Consider the following 18060-nt stretch of genomic DNA (forward strand, 5'->3'; position numbering starts at 1 on the left):
CAGCACCGGCCTCTGGCCGGGATGGGCCGGCCGGGAAGAGGACGGGGACCCCCGGCCCCGAGCCCCTGTGCGACGAGCCGCTCATAGTGGGAGCTGGTGCGTAGTAGGCTCCGAGGCGTTTCTGGAGAACTGCTTTTCTGGTCGGAGGAAGGTAGGGCACCTAAGGGGAAGGGGTCGCCCGGGGCTAGTGGGAGGGCATTCGTTATCCGGGTGGGTCGAGGGGAGGTGACCGGGCGCGGGGTGCAGGCTGGGAGGCACCGGCCAAGACACTTGGGGCTCTGAGGCTTGGATGTTGGGGGTTCCTCAAGGTCGACGAGAAAAGGTCCAGTGGGAGATGAGGGAAGGCGACTGGGAGCAAGCCTGGTGAGGACTGGGGGCGCCTCGGGGGCTTTAACCCGAGGTGCTGAGGAGAGGATGCGGGAGCAGGCGCCGAGAAGACCCCGCTGCAACTCCCTGGTCTCCGAAGGTTCTTTGGTGCCGCCCGGGCTTTGGTCGTGTAGCTGAAGCGGAGAGACTTTGTGTAGAGGGAGTTGCATTTAAAGGATGCTACGAAACACTTTAAGTACATGACGGTTTGGTCCTGAACTTTGAGAGGCTTGAGGAATCGGAGTCACGAAGAGGTTTTGACATTTTCTTTTGGCATTCCAGCCAAAAGGTGGCTCGCTGCTAGACTTCGTTAGTGATCTTTTATTTAAAATTGTATGTATGTTTTTGTATTTTGTTTAGTTACTAATTGTGCTGGAAATTTTTATAACTATACCTTGGAATTCTTGTAGCATGCTCTCCAACTACACTGGTGGTTTACTTCCCAACTTAATGGTTAGGCTGGAATGTACAATTATAATTTACTACTGACTTTTATTCCAGAAGATTAATCTATGCTTTCCTCGATTATTTTAAACAAGGTCATGCAGAATTAAACTATGTGTTTTGTAGTTTTAAAATATTTTAACTTTATGCATCGAATCGGGAAGGAGATGGTAGTAGGCTAGTATCTGTAGAAAGTAATACTAAAAAATCAGCTTGCGTTTCTAATGGTTGGGAATCTTTTGTCAAATGCATAATTTAATTTAAATCTTACATTTACATAACTCTTTTGAGAATGAGTTCGGAACCGAGACAAGGTATGCCAAGATTAGCTACCAACAGTGGCTGTCCACAGAATCCACTTCTGTGGCAGTCCGTGAAGGGTTTTCGTTTCACTGGAGAGTATGCTAAGAATTGCAGTTAGATCTTTAATCTTTTAAATATTTTCTTAGTCTTGTATATGTTACTAATTCCTTACATTTGCTGAGTACTGTACAGTTTATGAAATGAAAGCTCATTTGATTAGGGAGTAGTACTTAAACATAATTTAGAAAAATATTAGATCATACATTTCTGCAAAAAGGTGCTAATGTTTTCAGTTGGCCTTTTAGTCCTTGCGTAACTAATGGATAATTAGTTTTTCTCCCTGTTGTCCTTGAATTTTACTATTTGTCCTTACAAAGAATGTACTGGAATATAAAACAGTAGACTAACATATTGGAAACCTAACACCTTTTAATGTTGTAGTGGCTTCTCCATTCCTCACCTTGAGAATCATCTATGACAAACCAGATATGAGGAAGGCTTTCACTTCTCACCTTGTTTGAATTGTAGTCTTCTCATCGTAGAACTAAAGAAAAATAAAGTTTATTGGCTGTGAAGTAATGGTATTAAACAGAACAAGAATGGAAGCTTGGAAAAAAAAAAAACATGTGCATAAGCCACATTTCTTTTAGAGCTGGAAGATTCAGCCATGGAGATGATTATTTTGCACATCAGAAAACCAAGGGCCAGAGTACTGTACTTGAAGGGACTAAACTGCTGTTTAGTCCTGGAGCCAGGATTGGTGGGCAGATGCTCTGGACTCCAGTCCAGAGTTTTTCCTTTTTATCACATTCACATTGCTTATTTCTAAAGCATGCATGCTAGTGCCTACTGTAAATGGTTTTTGGATTAGTAGTGATACTGCTCCCTTCTAAGAATGGAGAAGTTTGAATACTTTTATATGTGAAATGATGTAAAACTGTATGAGCCTTTATAGAAAAGTTTAAAACTGTATACTTCATTATTAGTAGAAATGCTGATAGCTCTCTCATTGAAGACACTGTCGTATAGATTAAGATATTAACTGTTAGGCTAGCATTTTATAATTTTTATGCTAAAATTATTTGCTTTAAAGATTTTCATAATTCAAAGGCCTACCTTTTAAATAGTGAATTATATGAAAATTATTTTAAATGTGGGGGTTTTGTTATGTTAAAGTGGATTTTAGTACCTTTTGAAGAGAGCAGTAGTAGAAGTAGGCTTAGATGGTACTTATGAAAACATAATCAATCATAATTGTATTAGAGAAAGACAGGATTTGTGTTTCAGCCCCATAACATGAATCTCAGGCAAGTGATTTAGCCACTGTGTATCTAGGCTTCTTCATCGGTAGTGTGGTTATTGAAAGCACCTATCTCCTAGTATAGTGGTGAAAATTAACTGTGCCTAGCACATAGTAAGAGCACAACAAATACTAGGAATTATTTCCTGTTGTTCATTATATATAAGTAGACCCTTGATGCTCATTTGTTTCCTTGCTGTTAAGACTTTAATGTCACTTTCAGGCTACAAAAGATGTTACCTGATAAACTGTGCGTGGTGGTGCACACCTGTAATCCCAGCACTCTGGAAAGGCTGAGGCAGGAGTATCGAAAGTTTAAGACCTGGATAACTTAGCAAGACCCTCTCTCAAAATAAAACACAGCAGGGCTGGGATGAAGATCAGTGCAGAGGCCCACAGCTCAAAACCCCGTACTCCTCTCTGCAAATTCCTCGACAAATTCATCCTCAAATAATTGTCTGCTTTCAGGGGGCACTTAGTGAAAATGATGCTCTCATGTTTTGTTGTCTGTGCCCTGCTTACCTTGGACCTTAATTAGGTCTGTAGATCAAATTAGACTTAATATTTCCACTTTTTCTGAATATTGTGGGAAATTAAAATATGCTACCCTAAAGTGTGCCTCTTTGGCATATTTCCAGATGACTATTCAGAGAGGTGGTATTCAGACACAGGAATAGCTCTGAAAATCTGTCCTTTTCATGGAGGAGAGTTCAGTGTGCAGATAAAAATCTGCATTAGTGAAATCAGCAGCTATGCAAACAGGCATTCTCTGAGGCCACCTTATTTGCCTTGTCTGGATCTGAGAAAGATTACAGATACTCCCATCTTTCTGCAGATTACCACAGGATGTCACATATTTTTCTGAGGGTTTTACCTGAGAGAATTTATCAGCAATGAGTGCATTCCCTCCCCACACCCTTCTCCTTATCCCCTCCATCAGATATTTAAATCCCTGTCTTTTCTGTAGCTCAGTGCTATTTAATCCCTCCCCCCCCCTGCAGTGCTGGACACAGATCCCAGGGCCTTGTACATTCTGCATAAGTGTTCTACTACTGTGCTGTACCACCAGCCCTGTCTCTTTTTTGTCTATTTTTCGTGGCATCTGTGTGCTTCTACATAATAAATTTGTATGCCTTTTCTTTAGCTAATCTGTCAGTTAATTTTATAGAGTGAAATATCAAACTTTGAGAAAGGGGAAATTTCCTCCTTTGGATGTCATTGGGGGGCTGTGTTGCAGTTTGATTCTAGAATGAAAATGCTAGTTATTGATGTGCAGATATTCTAGTTAAAATTCATTGAGTTTTAGAGGCTACTAGTTAAGCTTAGGCAAGGAAATCAGGAATTTATAAGGTCTATTATTGATTGCAAATCATGTCTACAAGTGGAACTGTGAGAAAATCCTTGAACCTTGTTTTCTATCGAGTGACTATTTTAGTGAATATACATTAAGTTGTTAGGTTTTATACAACTCCAATTTTATACCAAAGTTCTAATTTTTAGCAACCCAGAATCAACTGGTATTATGAGGATTTTTTCTTTCTCTTCTTTTTTTTTTGTACTGGGGATCGAACTCAGGTCCTTGCACTCTCAAGGCAGGTGGCAGCACTACTGAGCTAAATCCCTGGCTTCTTTAATTTTTAGTTTTTGTGGTTCTGAGGATGGAACCCAGGGTCTTCTGTGTGCTCAGCAAGTGCTCTACCACTGAGCTATATCCCCAGTATCACTTAAGACCTTACCTTTTTTAGGCTCTTTTCTTTGAACAGTAATTATTTTTGTTAAATGTGTCCATCAATAATTGCCTTTTTAGAGTTTCGTTGAAGTGAGTCCATTTTGCACTTTGGGATTAAAATAGAAATAAGTTATAGCTCCAAAGCATATTATTATGTTAGTAGCAGAATCTTATTATTATTTTAGATCTCAGGCCTGCCTGCCATTGGTGGTTCTTCACATATAATAAATAAATGGGTCTACTCAGTCCACGTGATGGTAACAGTGCTCCTGACAGCTGAGTTCTTTATCACCTGCCACATCTCTCTCTCTCTCTCTCTCTCTCTCTCTCACACACACACACACACACACACACACACACACACACACACACACACACACTGGAGGCAAGGTGAAAAGAAAGGAGAGTTTATTCAAAGCCAGCTCTGAGGAGATGCCACAGATCACCACCATACCTTGTGTCCAGGTATGCAAGGGCCTTTTATAAAGGTAAGAAACAAAGGGGAGATGGAATACAAGGAGACAATAGACAACTTTAGGCTTGCTTCATCCTTCCCTTCCTTCCTGGTGGGAAGGAAACCCTGACTCTTGGGGCCAGCATCTTACATTTTATCCATTGCTCTAGACAAAGGAGAGGAGGGGTGGTGGATCCCTTTAGCTAGGCCAGAGGAAGTCTGGAACCCTAGATTCTAAAGAAAAAATTCTAACCTTTAAAATTCCATTTTGCCCTGCTGATTACAATGGAACTGAGTTACATGGAGTCTTCAGAAGTTTTTAGGGTAGAGCTGAGATTGAGCTAGAGGTAGAGTGCTTGCCTCATGTGCAAGCCAGTGGGTTAAATCCCTGGGACCACCACCAAAATAAGGTTCTAGGGTCATATTCTTGTTTTACTTATATAGAATGTTAATGTTTGGAAAGTGACCAACTCCTTTTCTTTATCAGTCATTGGATTCATGATAAGCTTTTAGGAAATTTTGTAGAACCAAGACATACAAATACTTTCATCAGGTCTATTTCATAGTCTACTTACATGAGTAAATTATTTAATAATGATTTTAGAAGACATCAAAAATATCATGTCATATTAAAATATAACCAACTGTGGTTCATTTTTTCATTAGATTAGAGTTTGAATGTGGTTAGAGCAAAAGTAATCTTGAAAGAGTAGTTAGGCTCACCTGTTGACTCATGTTAATATTGAACAAATTTGTTTCTCAGTACCATAGTTTAAGTGAAAATTAGTTGCTGCCGTTAAGTGTAGAAGAAAAATTCTAATAAATGATTTGAGAGAGATTATGACACTGAGACAAAGTATAGTGAGAATATATTTCTGCTGGTTCTAATATGTTGGCACCCCAAAATATGCTTCTTTGGTATATTTCAAGATGGTTATTCAGAGAAACTGCAGCCACTGGAATAGTTCTGAAGAGTTTTTTTGTTTGTTTGTTTTTTTGTCAAATAAATTTATACCTACAAAGAAAATTGACATAAACAGTGAATGCAAGTTTATCTGCCTAGAGAGCGGGCTAGGAAAGATCACATCACAGGAAAAGAGATTAGAGGACTACACCACAATCCCAGCCAGCTGCCCCAGGGGGCTCCTATTACCTGGGATACCTTATCTGTGTAACACCTGTTAATAGCTGTTCAGTCCTCCCTACCCTCTCAGGGCTTGCTGCTGCTTACACTCAGAAGCCCCAGTCCTTTTTCTGTAGTTAGATACTACATAAACTTTAATTGTCTTGCCCTTCTCCAGTTGTATTTTTTCCTGTGCATATGCATGTACAGTCTTCAACTATGTATTCAAGCAATCTCAGATTGAATCTACCGTACTTGGGAAAAAATTGCATCACTATTGAACATATACAGACCATTTTTCTTGTCATGTCGTTCCCCCAGACAATACAGTAGTAACAACTATTTGCATACTATGTATACAGTATATGGGAGGATGTCATGAATTTATATGAACATACTAAAAGACCTGAGCATGTACAGATTTTTATTTCTTGGTGAGGTTGGGTGTCCTGAGATCAACCCTCTTCAGATAGCAAGGCTCTAAGGTATATTCTAAACCTAAAGGATTAATTCACTAAACATGAAATATGATCTGTTAGAGGACATCCACGTACCTTAAGGGTTAAAATATGCCTGACACCAAAGAGAAGCTGGTTTATTTAATTATTTACTCTTTGACTTTGGCTGTTTACATGAGACAGCAGTCTAAGCCTATAACCCTTCAGGTAATCAGACTAGGACTAGTTTTATTTAATATTTTTATAAGTGATTTAAAAGACAAACTAGCAGTGAAAGTTGTTGGCTTTGTGTATGACTTCATGTGCTGTTCCAGGTAGTTAACAAGGAAAAAGCTACAGGAACATCCTTTGATGTGTTTTAATGTGGCACAGAATGAGATAACGCATTTAGGAGAAGATATTTCAACTTGTATTTATAGTACCTGAATTGTGACCCAGGACGGGATCCTGAAGTTTGAGAGATGGCTTCCTTGAAGGTATTTGTTACAGTTGCTGCTGAACAGAAAGTCTAAGAGTTTGCTGAGAATTGTTGGGCACGAGTCTGAAAATAAAACTTGTGTTTTATGTAAGGTTAATTTTAACAAGGGTGGCCATTTTTTAGCTGTTATGTTCCAGCTAAGTGATTTATAACCATTTTTAAATATTATTCTCAACAATTATGAAATATAGGGGGCATCCAGTTTTGTAGAAGAGGAAATTTGATTCGGGAGATGGTAACCAACCTTCCCAATTCAGCTAATATGTTGTGGATTTGGGACTAAGGCTCTAGTCTTTTGTTTGTTAATCCTGGACATTTCCCAGGATATTAGGAGGCAGTTCTTTAAAACTTGTAGTGGTTTAGGGCTTATGAAGTACAGTACCTTTAAATCCTTGCTGTATTCTGCTTTAGATGTCATTACAAGGATAATATCTAAATACTTTGAGGAGATTTAGAGGCATACTTTAAGTTCTTTATTTAAAAAAAAAAACTTACAGATGTTTTGGTGTTTAGTTTTACCCTTTGAGATTGATAAGTCAGTTGTGGTTACTTATAAAACATTTCACCTGTTGGCTTAATGCTGGATCATTAATGCTCATTAATAAAGATGACATTAATTAACAAGGAAAGTAGTATTAAGTAGAAAAGGCCACAATAGTCCAAAGACCTAGATTTCTCTAGTGGGATAAAACAGCAAAGTGAAAAACAGGATGGTATTGAAACAGACATCACAGTTTTGTTCTTGGAGTAGAGGAATACTTGAGATATGTCTTGAAAGATGAGCAGATGAAGAAGAGTTGGGTTTTGAGGCAGAGGGAATAGCAGCATATTAGATGAACATTTAACTTTTTGAACTTCATTTTCTCCAACATAGATATAAAATATAGTTATAAACTACATATATAATATTTGCTGATTTTAGAATGCAGAAAATGAGTTAAGGACCACAAGTGAGTAAAGATATATGAAAATGGTTGCTTAACTTTAAATGCCATATGAATGAGAATGATAGTGAAATACTGATATCCTTGTGAAGAGTACACAGTGAAGATGCTGTGAAAGCAGGTGGCTAAAGAGAAAAGACAGCTGAAAGCGAAAGACAGGTAGGGAAGGGGGATATTAAAGATGAAAGAGGAAAAGAAAGATATGAAGAAAATTGACTTATAGTTCACTTTGTTCCTGTCATAGGTAATAGTTCTGTAACTGAAGAATTTTAACATTCACTTACAGTAAGGAAGGAACTCAGCAGGTAGTTGAAGCATTTCACTCATTTTTCCATTTAGTCCACACTTGACTGTGTTATTAAGGCCATGAAAATAGTCTAATTGAGAGTTGGCTGTATTGTTGGATTGTTTCTTCACTCATTACTTCTTTACAGGTTTAGCTAATGGCTTTAAATAGTATAAGGGTGCTCTTAAAAATAAGCTGGACTGAGTTACTATTTGTATTGGATTATTAAAAATGAAAGGGCATAGGGTGTATAAGCAGAAGGATGAAGTCTGTAAAGGAGTAGAAAAGAAAATTAGTAAAATCAGCCTGGAACCAAAGTGGAAAGGGAACAAGTTGTGGAGAGTCCTATATACCAAACTAGGAGTTAGAGTTTTACTTAGTCTTACATATGAGGAAATGACACATACAGTTTTATGTTTTAGAATATTGACCATATCAGTAATGAAGAAAATAGTGTGGAGAAAAAAAATTGGAGACATTAATTCACCAAACAATTATTGGGCACATAATACAAATGACAAGGTAAGTGAATGAGGCAATTTTCTCTGGCCTCTCTAGTAGGTAGTTGAAAGTCAGGGATGCCATTTAAAACTCTGTCCTAGATCAGGAAGGAGACTATATGACTGTCTGAATTAAGGAATCTGTAGTGCAGATGGAAACAAGACCTCTAGTTTCAGAAAAACTGACAACTTTAAGTTTCCAGATTTTGTGAGTATTAGAGGTGATAGAAGTTGAAAATGAGACCAAGGCCCCTAGCTTAGCTGTAGAGTAAGAAGTACAAGTTTGGGAGAGGTTGAGTACTTAATTCAATTCACATTCAGATGAGTAATTATGCCTTTTATGTAAATGCTGACATGACCAAGATATCAGTTGAATGTGAAAGTTGGGATCAGAAGACTATTTGGGATTTTAGATATGATTTAGAAGGTATATAGTTCACACTTGGAAATCATGAAATTGGATGAATAATGACAATTTCTGAATGATAATGTATTCAGAAGAAAAGGTAGCTGTTGAACTAAGTGCACTACTGACACTTAGTTCAACAGTGTATTTTAAGTTATTTACCTGTTAGCTATTGCCACCGAAATTCTACCACCTGGGCTTGCAAAGAATATAAAAGGAGGTATGAAAATCAGACTTCTCATGTGTAGAAATACTTGCTGCCAAAAAGCTAGAAATATTTTAGGATCTTTGTAAGGGTGTGTCAGTGGGGTTTTCCTTCCTGCCTTTGCTGCCTGCTTTGCCTTCCAGTAATAATATAAGGACTCCTTTGTGGAATGTCCTTCTTTATTTCTACCTGTAATTTCTTCTCAGAATCCCTGTTTGCTTCCTTGGGCTGGTGAGGTAGTCTGAACAGAGACTAAAGCTTGAAGGCTAACTTCTAACTCAAAGTATCCCTAAGCCACCAGCTTTTTTGCCTCTTTCCCTCCTACTCCTTTAGCTCCTTAGAGTTTAAATCTCTGGCAGCTCAAAGAGGGAAGAATAAAAATAGCTTGAGAGGAAGAACCTTGAAGAGGGTTGCAACTTTTAGTTTTCCCCCAAATGCTCTCTCTAAGCTATGGGATGGAGGTACTAAGTCATTAAGATATGTCCAAAAAAAAATATGTCCAGTTTCAGTAAAATAAGTACATCCATTAGGAGCAAGGTCTTCAAGTGCTGAGGGAAATATGGAAAGAATCTAAAGTTAGGTGGTGGAGTACTTCATGGAAAAGATGAGTTTTTGGTTCAACTTTAAAGGGGGAAAGACAAGGCTGTGCAGTGAAAAATAGGAATAACACTATTAGGAGGTAGGGGAAATGGTATCAAGAAATTAGAGCATTACAGGAAAAAGCAAAAGAATTGGTGAAAAGGATTCTATATTCAAAAATGAATAGTTTGGGTTCGTGTTAATATGAATGGATAATTGAGGGCTGTTAGTCAGCTTTCCATCACTATAATAAAACACTTGAAATAAGCAGCTTACAAAGAGAAAAGGTTTCTTTTGGCAAGGTTTTGGAGGCTTCGGTCTGTGTTGGGTTGACCCATTGCATGGGCTTGTGGTGAGGCAGAGTAAAACCACTCATCTCATGACCAGGAAGTGAGAAAGAGGAAGAGACCAAGGACTTTTGGCTCCCTTCAGGGCACTGTCTCAGTGACTTTATAAGGACCTCCTCCAGGTCCCCCTTAAAGCTTCCACTGTCTCCAGTAGTGCCAACTTGGGGCTCAAGCACTTAACCACATGGGCCTTTGGGGGACATTTAAAACCCAGTCTGTAGCAATTTGAATTGAGGTAGTAGGAAATTAGAGTAGTTAGATTCAGGACTAAAATTTGGCTTTGGAAATCCTTGAAGCACGTAAGTATAAAACTGAACAGAAATGGTGACATAAATACCATCTTAGCACTTCAGTGACAACTTATGTATAGTTCACGGTATGCACAGCACTAATTACTTAATTTGTATATGATTAAATCTCTTGTATCTTTTTCTTTCTTATGTGCTTTTATAACAGTGATTCTCAAATTTTCCTGGGGATGAGAATTGTGTGGATCTCTTGTTTAAAATACTGTACAGAGTTCCAGACCCCGTGCCCACCCCATCATTTTGGTTCAGTAAGAATAGAATCCAGGTGATTCTGATACATAATGATGCACAAGTACTATTCTTGAGGGTGGATAAAGTAAGAAGATACAATTTTCATTTTTGGTTATTGTTTTTCTTTTTTTATAAGCATAAAGGTATAATTTACATGTAGTGAGATACATAGCTGTTAAGTGTACAGTTCCATACTTTTGACTGTTGATGTCTGTGTAATTCATGATTTTCATCACCTTGGAAAGATCCCTCGTGCCCCTTCTCCTTCCATCCTGTTGTTTCCTCCTCTTCACAGCTGCAACCACTGTTCTCATTTCTTTCCCTGTAAAATTAACTTTGTTCTAGATTTTCAGATAAATAGGGACATGTAGTATGAACCCTTTTGTACCTGGCTTGTTTTTATTGTTTTTAGGGTGCATCCATCATGTTATATGTATCCATTGAATGGGTCATTATTGTGGAAAGGTTTTTTTTTCAATTTTCAACTATTAGTAAATAAAACTACTCGCATTCTTATGAAAGTCTTTTTGTGATATAGGCTTTCTTTTCTCTTGGCTGAATATCTGCAAGTGGAATTGTTGGATTAAGGGACAGGTGTATAAAACAGTTTCTGAGGTGAGTTTACTATTTTATATTCCCATCAGCAATCTATCAAACTTCAGTTTGTTCATCTCTTTACCAGTATTCAATTTATTCATCATATTGGAGTATCTCCTTGCGGTTTGAATTTGCATTTACCTGGTGACTATTGATATTGAACACTTTATAATGTGCTTATAAGCCATTTACATATCTTCTTTTGTGAAATATTTGTTCAGGACAGCCATTTGCCAGTTTTAAAGGATATTTATCATTTTACTGTATTTTACGTTGTAAGTATAGATGTATATACCATGACATACATATATATGATACAAGTTCTATTTATAGAATTATTTATATTAAATATTTTTTTTTCCCAGTCCCTGGCTTGTCTGCTCCTTGTCTTAACAGTTGCTTCTAGTGAGCAAAAATTCTAAGTATGATGGAGTCTTATTTTATCAGTACATTCTTTTATATTAATGTTTTCTGGGTCCTGTGTAAGGACCCCATAACTGTGAAAATATTCTGTTTCCTTCCAGATGTTTTATGGTGGTACCTTTGTTTTTAGGTCTATGAACTATCTTGGATTAATTTTTGGGAAGTATTGGTTGAGGTTAAATATTTTTCCCTTGCAAGTAGGTAGTTTTTCTAGGATAATTTGTTCAGACGACTTTTGCTTCCCCATTAATTGGTGCCTTCACTGATTAAGTATAGGTCTGTTTCTAGACTCTCTTCGGTTTTAATCAGTTTTCTGTTTATGCCAACATCAGTCACACTGTGTTAATTTCCATAACTTTATTGAGTTTTGAAAGGTAGTATAAGTCCTCCGTTTGTTCTTTTTAAGATTTTTTACACTTTTTTTTCAGTACTGGGGATTGAACCTGGGGCCTCCAACATACTGGCCAAGTGCTTTGCCTCCAAGATACAGTTCAGCTCTTGTTTACACGTTTCTGGATACTGCTTATTTACATATGAATTTTAGGATCAGCTTATCAACATCTATAAAAAATGCCTGCTGAAATTTTGATTAGCATTGCATTGAACCTGTGATTTGGAGATAATTGATATCTTTATAATAGTTTCAGTCCATGAAAATGGAATATATGTTATTTTGATCCTCAGTTTCTTGAACAATGTTAGGTATTTTTCTTTATGTATATTTTTTTCATCAGATTTGTAAAAAGTTTTTACTTTTAAATTTTCTACTTCTCAGATATCTCTTGTCAGACTCCAATCCCACATTTGTATAGCCATTTAATGTTAATTCATACATTACTAAGGCTCTGTTTATTTTTATTCCAGTTGTTTTTTTTTTTTTAATTAAGGTTGCCGTGTATTTGTGTATTCAAGTTGTCTGTTTTTTTTCCCTAACTTCTCCTTTGTCTAATTTGCTGTTGTGTCTATCCAAGTAATTTTTTAAAGTTAGATAATCTTTTCCATATATAGTTTCCACTCTATTGAAATTTTTTTGTTGTTGTTTTGGTTTTTGTTTTATTTTGGTTTGGTTTGGTTTTTTGAGACAGGGTCTCACTATGTAGTTGAGACTGACCTGGAACTCACTATCTAACCCAGGCTGGTCTCAAACTCACAGCGATCCTCCTGCCTCAGCCTCCCAAGTGCTGGGATTATAGGTGTGTGCCACCATGCCTGGCTCCATTATGTTCATTTTAAAACTCTTAAGACTCTTTTTCTAATACTTAATTTTAAGATCTTTGCATTCAAATTCTCTATATAGCTGCTATTTCTGAGTCCTGATTATAGATTATCATTTCTTGCTTTTTAAAAAAAATAACTAGTGACTTTTTTAAATGAATTCTTTGATGTTGCCATCTTCTTTCTTTCTTTAAGGCCAGGTATCCTTTCTTGATTGTTGTGTTTTTCCTGGTAGGCAGTTTATTTGTGGATTGACTTGATCTTTGAAGTTTTTGGGTTTTTGGTGTAGAGCAAATATAAAATAGCTAGAATAACTTTTAGTTTAGGGCTAGTTTGAACCCACTATTGAAGAATGTGTGCCCTTTCTTCTTTCTCCCTTGATACCCATATGTGTTCATGATGGTTTATTTATCCCAGCTGTTGGAGTCTGATCCGGGCTCTGTCTGAACTCTGAGTTGTTTGATTGGGAGCAACCCAGTTTGTTATTTTCTTGGGCATTTCTCTGTCTAACCTTGCGGAGTTACATACCACACATATACAACTTGCTATTTAGCTAGAAACGCAAGTCCCTTTTTGTAAATTTTTGGAGCACTTTTTTCTGTTGCTGGTGGTACTTTGCCCAGCAAATTTCAGCTGCCTCAAGTTCCACCAGCTCTGAGTTCTGGTACATTAACTCAGTGAGACTAATGACTGGTTCCTTTTCTCTGTATTTTGGTTCTAGGTTGAAAGCTGGGACAGTCATAAGGGTCACATCATATTTTTTGCTTTAAGAATCATATTTCCATATACCTGTTATCTAAAAACTATTTTGTGGGCTGGGGACTTAGCTCAGTGGTTCCATCACCTGCCTTGCAAGTGCAAGGACCCGAGTTCGAGCCCCGGTACCAAAAAAAAAAAAAACCAATAAAAACTATTTCGTTATTTGTCTACTCGTTTATAGTAGGAGGACAATTCTGGACCTTGCTACTGCCTTGTAACCAAAAGTCAAGAGTTTTAGTCTTCACTTTTGACAGATATTTATACTGAGTATAGAACTTTAACAGCTTTTTTTTCTTTCAACATCTCATTTCATTTTTTCCAGCTTAGATTTTTTTCTGATAAGAGTCAGTGGTTATTCTTACCATTATTCATTTGATGTAATTTATCGTTTCCCTGAGTGCTTTAAAATCTCTTTTTATATTTGGTTTTTGGCAGTCTCATTAATTTTAGGACTACCTTAGGCCTAATACAGAGGTTTGCCTTTACTGGGCAAGCCTATTGAATATATGAGGTGTTCAATGAGATCTTTCTGTGTAGGTGCCTAGGAACTTCTAGACTTTTGCAAACTCAGGTAGTCATTTAGCTCACACTCTAATTGTTCTTTCCCCACATACTATTCCTTGCATGGCTTTGTGCAGTACTGCTTTATATACAGGCAGCATTGTGTACAGTCAGAAGATCTCATTACACACTTCTGAAAGTTTTTTCTCTTCACAGCAACCTTCCGCTATTGTATTAAATCCTAAAGTTTCAGTGGCCTCAGCATTGTACCTTCAGACATCAAGCTTTTATTTGCTGGATTCATTGAGCTTTTTGTACTTTTTTGCAGGGGAGGGGAGTTCTCCCTATGGCATAAGCCAGGGCATCTGTGATTCTGTTTCTCTTTTCTTAGGAATCAAGGTCCTGCACTGCCTGTTTTCCAGCATCTAAAAATAGTATTTCATATGTTATACAGGTGCTGTTTGACTTTCAATGAGTTTATATCACAATCATAACTCAAAAATATTGTCAGAAATTCATTTAATTCACAACTTGCTGGACATCATAGTTTTGCAACGCAGTACACTGTGGAGTATTGGTTGTTCACTTTGGTGATCATGTGGCTGATAGGGTGCTGAGGCTCAGTGTCATCCAGCATCAAGGGAGTACCGTATTTCATATTGTTAGCTAAGGAAACAATCAAAACTCAAAGTACAGATTCTAGCGAATGTTAAACCTTATCACTTAACACCACTAAAAAGTAAAAACATTGTGAGTTGACCCATCACAATCTGCAGATCATCTAACGTGCCCAGTTTTATGGTTCATAATAAGAACTTTAGCCCAGTATCAACCACTGTATCACATCTGGAAGTGAAAATAAAGAGGTTTTAATTTTTCTTTTTAAAAAGAAATCTATATAATTTTTAGTATTTTATACCTTTTGTATAGTATGGCTTTATTTTTTTAAAAAAATAGTACTGGCTTATCTTTCTATTTTCAAGTAATATAGAGATACAGAGGAGAAAATATTTAAGACAAGGTCCTTCCTTTCTTTTTGGGGGGGGTACCGGGGATCAAACTGAGGACCTTGTGCTTTTGAGGCAGGTGTGGTGCCACTGAGCTAAAATCCCCAGCCTGAGGAGAGAAATCCGGGTCCTTGTACTTGCAAAGCAGGTGGCGGAACCACTGAGCTAAGTCCGTGGCCCCAGAGGAGAAAATTTTTTAAAGGAGGAAACATAACACAAAATTCCAAAATTCAGAGTTCACAGTAGTTATCTGAATGTCATTTCAAAAATCTTTTATTGCAAATATATGCATAGAAAGTTTTTGTTTTTAAAAGGTGCAATACTTTTTTTTTTTTTTTTTTTTTTTTTTTTTTTTGGAGCCAGCAACTTTGAACTTTTGTTTTGTTTTGTTTTGTTTCCTTTTGGTACCAGAGATCAAACTCAGGACCTTGCACTTGCAAGGCAGGCATGGTGTCATTGAACCCCAGGCTTATTTTTTTTAATTATTAATAGTATTTAAGTTTAATTAAAAGAGGTAAATTTGTTGAACCAAAGTATCTTACTTTCTCATTGCTGGGGCAAAGTACCTGATAGTCAAAGGAGGAAAGATTTATTTTAACTCACAGTTTATAGAGGTTTCAATCCATGGTCAGCACACTCTGAGGCAGGGCAATATGGCAGAGGAGAAATAGTCCATGGCAAGGCAGGCAAGAAGGCAGTGAAGCAAGCTTCCCTTTCCCTTTTATCCTATTTAGGCTATAAGCCATTTGGATGGTACCACCACACCCAGGATGGGCTTTCCCATTATCTATACTCAGAACTCTGATAAACCAATCAGCAGGCTAATTTAGTGTCACATAACCCTTAATCCATATTCACACACCCTTCATCCCAATATTATATTCCCTAGATCCAGCCAGCTCCTAAATGTCCCATGTATGAGAGCATGTGGCTTTGAGGGGACATCGGGTATAATTCATAACAAAAAGCAAGGGAAAATTGCTCAAACATAGGTAGATATTTATGAGAGCTATTACTTCCTAAAAGGATTTTCTTCAAAGCTTAAACGAGATTACAGAGAAAACCTGAAAGTTTACATAGAATCATTAACTTCATGTTCCAGTAATTCTCTCAGATAAAAGAGTCGACTGTTGGCATATATTGGTACAACTTTTTAAGTGGCAGTTTGGCAGTATTTAGAATCTTTAAAACATTCATACTCTTTGCCCAAAAATTCCATTTTCAAGAATTTATTCCAGGGAAATAAGAGACACACAAATGTGTATATGTGTTATTTATCCATTACAATATTAGTATTTATAATGTTAAAAATTAGAAACCTTGTGAATGATCAAATTATGCCATATTTGTGTAACCATTACAAGTTATGTTCCATAAAGTGTTTCTTAAAAAGGAAATATTTTTAAAATGAGATATAAAATATGCTGATTTTGAATAGTGAGATTATGGGTGATAGTTAATATCTCAACTATTTAGTATCTTTTGCATTATAAGTACAGTAAGTGTGTACTGTGCTCATAATCATTCAACGAACAACTTGCATTTTTAAAATTCAGATAAAATTAATAATTGACAAGAGGGAAAAAGGTTTAAGTGGATTTCAGTTTTTCTCATCTTGATACCTTTTTTGCATTTTTTAAAAGATGCTTTAGTTTGAGCTTTTAAAAATAGATTTAATGAGACTTTTGTTCTTAATATATGTAATATTTATTGTAAACTCACCAAACTAAGGCAGTTTCGCATACTTAATAGTATAAATTTGAGTTTCTATCAAATACTTCTTTATGCACTTTGAAGAGATCTAATACTGTTTTCTTGTCTATCTTTCTTTCCCCTCAACCCTGAACTGTTTCTAAGAAATTTTGCTCTTGCTTTTTTGGCCAGTGTTAATGCTCACCTCCTTGTAGGTATGGATTTATGTTGAAAAAAGAATGGAAGTCATGATTCAGTTACCTAAATACTATGATTGCTGTCTCAGTCCCTGGCATCTTAAGCATATATACTTTTGCCTCTAAGGAAGTCATTGTAGCGACTAAGCTTCACATATTTTGCTATATTTGGAACATGTTTGCAATCCAGAGAAGAAAGTCAATATACAAGAGATAAAAGAATGTTGCAGTTAATGAGCAAAAAAATAGGCCCCAGGGAGACATCATTCACACACCTTTCACTCATTCAGTGACTTTAACAGAAATTCTGAGAGAGACTATTCCTCAGCAGTTGATCCAGAAACTCATTTTGGTTGGGGAAATTGAGTTCATTCTAAGCAAACTTAGGGGATATAGTATAAAAAAAAGTTGGTTTAAAATTATGTATTGAGATTAAACAATATCAAGCCACAATAGTTTGGTGGCTTACATCTTTCTTTATTGTAAGGCCATATTTACCAAAAAGATGTTCAGAGGTTGCCAGACAGTGGTTTGTATTTATTACTTTATTCAGAAAAATTCAGTTTCTGTGGACAAGTTATTTAATCTCATGAGCCTCATGATTTCTAATCACTAAAATAGGGTAATAAGTTACTTTATAGGATGATTTTGAAAACTAAGGGATGCATACATGTAAATGACTCATACAATGCTTAGCAATCACTACTATTCAATAATTGTTAATATACTTTCCTTCTACTTGTACATTTGAGGACTTAAAGAACAGTACATTTGATCTTTTTTTTGCTCTTTCAGATGTTGTTAGGAACTCTGCTGTCTTGGTGTTATAGAGGTACTATGGTTAACAATATTTATTACCAAGAATATTGTTTTTTTTCTTTTATTGAGTTTATTGGTACATTTGAGGTATACAGTACAATTACATTCATTATTGGGATTTTGTACCTTTACATGACAGGTCTTGGTTCTCATTTTTTTCCCATTGTCTGTGCCCTCCCTTCACCCCTTCCTCCCCTCCCCATTTACGAACACTTTATTTCCATTATTTCATTTCGTCATATTTTTTTTCTTTTCCCTTATTACCTTTCCCCTACCCTTCCCACTTTCCCTGCACCTTTAGCCCTTTTCTTCCTATTTCACATGGTCAATTATCACATTAGGATCTTACATACTACTACAGTTTATTCACACCAGAGAAAATATTTTGT

General features: G+C 36.6%; 1 protein-coding gene across 3 annotated transcripts in view; it reads left to right on the forward strand.

Moving 5' to 3' along the window:
- The first annotated feature begins 6 nt into the window (after window positions 1-6).
- The window catches only part of Socs5 (suppressor of cytokine signaling 5), a 72982-nt gene continuing 54928 nt past the window's right edge, over window positions 7-18060 (forward strand). For 2 of the 3 annotated variants that reach the window (XM_010615781.3, XM_010615780.3), the window contains exon 1: window positions 7-151. The gene's annotated coding sequence lies outside the window, so the exon portion shown is untranslated. Of the gene's footprint in view, window positions 152-11018; window positions 11077-18060 lie in introns of those variants that run through there. The other variant, XM_033763905.1, reaches the window with a different exon arrangement.

The sequence above is a fragment of the Fukomys damarensis genome, unplaced genomic scaffold (assembly GCF_012274545.1).
Source record: "Fukomys damarensis isolate Sample0158 unplaced genomic scaffold, DMR_v1.0_HiC HiC_scaffold_2, whole genome shotgun sequence".
NCBI classification, from domain to species: domain Eukaryota; kingdom Metazoa; phylum Chordata; class Mammalia; order Rodentia; family Bathyergidae; genus Fukomys; species Fukomys damarensis.